This window comes from Mesoplodon densirostris, chromosome X (assembly GCF_025265405.1).
Source record: "Mesoplodon densirostris isolate mMesDen1 chromosome X, mMesDen1 primary haplotype, whole genome shotgun sequence".
Classification (NCBI taxonomy): Eukaryota; Metazoa; Chordata; class Mammalia; order Artiodactyla; family Ziphiidae; genus Mesoplodon; species Mesoplodon densirostris.
In genome coordinates, this window is record NC_082681.1 from 98,253,636 (window position 1) to 98,257,744 (window position 4,109).

General features: G+C 38.1%; 1 non-coding gene across 1 annotated transcript; it reads right to left on the reverse strand.

Annotated features, from left to right (window-relative positions):
- Positions 1–563: 563 nt before the first annotated feature.
- On the reverse strand, positions 564–670 carry LOC132482819 (U6 spliceosomal RNA). Its single transcript, XR_009530983.1, has one exon. It is a non-coding gene; the product is annotated as a U6 spliceosomal RNA (small nuclear RNA).
- Positions 671–4,109: the final 3,439 nt, after the last annotated feature.

The window sequence follows — 4,109 nt, forward strand, 5'->3', positions numbered from 1 at the left end:
AACTAAAATGATAGAAGGTTCTTAGTTTAATTTTTTTAACATCTTTATTAGAGTATAATTGCTTTACAATGGTATGTCAGTTTCTGCCTTATAACAAAGTGAATCAGTTATACATATACATATGTCCCCATATCTTTTCCCTCTTGCATCTCCCTCCCTCCCACCCTCCCTATCCCACCCCTCTAGGTGGTCACAAAGCACCGAGCTGATCTCTCTGTGCTATGTGGCTGCTTCCCACTAACTATCTATTTTATGTTTGGTAGTGTATATATGTCCATGCCACTCTCTCACTTTGTCCCAGCTTACCCTTTCCCCTCCCCGTATCCTCAAGTCCATTCTCTAGTAGGTCTGCATCTTTATTCCCATCTTGACCCTAGATTCTTCTAACCATTTTCTTTCTTCTTTTTTTTTTTTTTTAGGTTCTATATATATGTGTTAGCACACTTACTTCACTCTGACTTACTTCACTCTGTATGACAGTCTCTAGGTCCATCCACCTCACTACAAATAACTCAGTTTCGTTCCTTTTTATGGCTGAGTAATATTCCCTTGTATATATGTGCAAAAATATGGAACACGTCATGAATTTGCGTGTCATCCTTGTGCAGGGGCCATGCTAATCTTCTCTGTATCATTCCAATTTTAGTATATGTGCTGCCGAAGCGAGCACTTTAGTTTAATTTTTGACATAGCTTATTAATAATACCTGAGACAGCTCTGCTTACACATTTTTTCAGACTCTAATCCCCTCAGGACAGGGGCCATCTCTGTTTTTGTTTTTGTTTTAATTGCTGTAGAGTTAAATAAACCATCTTTCAGTGGGTGACCCTGTAAAGCAACCTTTATTTTGGATGGGTTTCTATAATTCTTTCCAGTCTCTTGACTCCGAGATCTTGCAGCTGCTGCTGGGGTTGTAGTTATAGCTATGTGTACATTTCTACATGTACTCGCATATTGTGTAGAATCAAGTTTATATGAGTTTTGTCATTGTATTTGAGTTTTAAATTCATTTTTCCTTTGGATAGGAATAAAATTCTTTAACCTAATAAGAAAAGTATTACTATTGCCTTCTCAGGAGTCAAATATAGGAGTCTTTTAATTTGTTTACAGTCTGAAACTCATGATGACAAAACGTATCTTTGTATTTTCTATGTTTACTACATCTGTTGTCACTATGCAGTCTGCGTTTATTGAAAACACAAAACATCTTGTTACATTAGAAGCAAAACAGCATGACATACAATGTCGGTTCTGATTTAAAATTCTACTGTTTTTCAACTTATCTTCATTAGTATGCTAGTATAATCTTTTTTTTTTTAGAGGAAAGAGAAATACATTTTTACCTATCCATATTTGAAGTATTTCTTATAGAAATTGGATTAGACAGAAATATAGAAAGCATCAAACCACATTATAGTTAGAATATAGCTCCACTGCCACAAAAAGGGAAAATTAATAAATTTATACTTCTCTGATGAAGGAAGACAACTGTTGGTTGGATCAGCTAGTGATATCAGTAAACATCTACTTAATTAAGTGCGTATTTTGTATTGCGTTAGAAGAAGGCCAGATCCTATTGTATTCTCTTGTAGGGAAGGCTGCTGTTAAAACATATTTGCTCACAGTATAATAGTGTTTGGCCACAGAAACTGTAACGTTATGATCAATGGCCTATTTTACAAGCACGTAGTCATTTAACACATCAATATGGAGGGTCTACACAAACGTGAGTGAGACACAGCCTGCCCTAAAGAAATTTATAAGCTAGCAAGGAGAGGATGTACATAACAAATGGCAACATAATGATAACAGTTGCACAAGAGATAGAAACAAGAAGAGTATTGAAAAAGTTCAGAAGAAAAGTAATGATAACCACCATGTATTTATTATTACTTATGTGCCACGTACCTTACAAGGGTGATTACTAATACTAATACTCACAGATGTGAATTGGATACTTACTATGTGCCAGGCACTCTTCTAACCATAATACACATGTAGGGGATCACAGTATACCACCCCAAAATATGCCATTTTGGCATAGGGATAATTTTGAGCTGAAGGCAATTGAGAAACATCTGATGCCTGGGAGAAAAGCTCTCTGCCCTCCCCTTCGTTTGCCTAAAAGCAGACTCTGTCTCTCAATCACCTTCAGTGAAGCCACTTATCAGCCCAGAGATTACACTGAGAGGAATCTATACAACAAACCTGATGGAAACAACCCTTATCTTCCATTAATTTCCTCCATATATTTACCTTCCCACAGTCTGCTGCCCTTGGAAGCTTAAAACTCTTTTCCTTTGTCTTGTCCCTTCTCTACAAATTTAATTGTTCTTTGTTAAGATGCTATAGCTATCCCTTTGAGTTACTAATCACTAAATGTTTTTCCCCTCCCCTACTCATATAAGCTGGTAAATGCTTTTAATCCTCATGAAAATGCCATCAGGTAGTTATAATTATTCCCATTTTATGGAAGAAACAACTGAGGCTTCAGAAAATTTCCAAAACTTACCCAAGGTCATATCGCTAGTAAGTGAATGAACTAGGGTTGATCCCAAGTTTGTCTGAATTCTGAGTTTATGTTCTCTGAAGTGGCTATAGGTCTTGTCTTCACTATGCCAGTAACTCACTGTGTCAGCTATCTATCGCTGGGAAGCAAAGTGCCCAAAATTTACAGGATTAAGACAATAATGATGTATTGTTGCTCCTGATTCAGTGGGTTAGCCGGTCAGTTCTTCCGTTGATATGTCCTGAGTCACTCATGCTATTGCTGTCAACTAAAGGCTCAACTGGGGCTGCCATGTCCAAAATGGCCTCATTTACATGTCAGGTCCTTGCTGTGGGCTGTGGACGAGAGCCCCTGGACTCATCTCCATGTGGCCTTTCATCCCAGCTTCTTCACAGCATGATAATTCAGCACAGGGATATCAGGGTTCCAAGAAAGCATGCCCCAGTCCATGAAGGCTGATCAAGCCTCTGCTTGTGTCACATTTGCTAATGTCCAATTGATTGAAGCAAGTCACCTGATCAAACCCAGAGTAAGTGCGGGAGGAGACTATACTAGAACCTGGATATCAGGAGATGTGATTCATTGGGGGCCATTAATGTAACAATCTACGACATTTATCGCATGACTTTAAAAAATCCTCAGAAACTGGATTCTTCATTTGTAAAATGAGATGGAACTGAGTTACCTCTGAGGTCCTTGTGATTGGGAAATAGATAGAGGGCATCCTCTATAAGCATCCTTCCTGTCAGCTCCATAATCCTTTGACATGCTGCTCACTAACTTCCTCTTTTCCCTCAAAGAGAACCTTCCTAAATCTTCTAACAGTCTCTTCAGATATCTCATTATGATCTATATTGTCTACTTTAACTTAGGGAATAGAAAGAAGAAAAGGAAAATGAGAAAAGTAAAAACTAAAGCACTATAGTGCGATGCTTCTAAAGCTGTGCATTGTAGGCCACTGAAGATCCCTGTGGAACAACGGGGTGAGGAAGGAGGGGGGAGTGGGTCTGTGGATGGGGAGGTGGGCTTCAGAGGAAAAAGTCCTGAAACAATTTTGTTCATCCACTTTCATCAAACTTGAAATGTAAGGTTAATTGTTATTTTCACAGTGATCCTATCACAGGTGACCCTTGAACAACAGCAGGGGTTAACCCTCATACAATTTATAGTTGGCCCTCCATATCCAAGGTTCCTCCACATCTAGGGATTCAACCAACCACAGACAGTGTAGTACTGTAGTGTTTACGATGGAAAAATATCACCCTATAAGTGGATCCATGCAGTTCCAACTGGTATTGTTCAAGGGTCAACTGCATTTTCTTTCTCTTTTTTTTAAGTTTATTTTTTATTGAAGTATAGTTGATTTACAATGTTGTGTTAGTTTCAGGTGTACAGCAAAGTGATTCAGTGATACATACATATATCCATTCTTTTTCAGATTCTTTTCCGTTATAGTTTATTGCAAAATATTGAGTATAGTTCCCTGTGCTATACAGTAGGTCCCTGTTGTTTATTTTATATATAGTGGTGTGTATATGTTACTCCCAAATTCCTAATTTGTCCCTCCCTCCCACCTTTCCCCTTTGGTAACCATAACTTT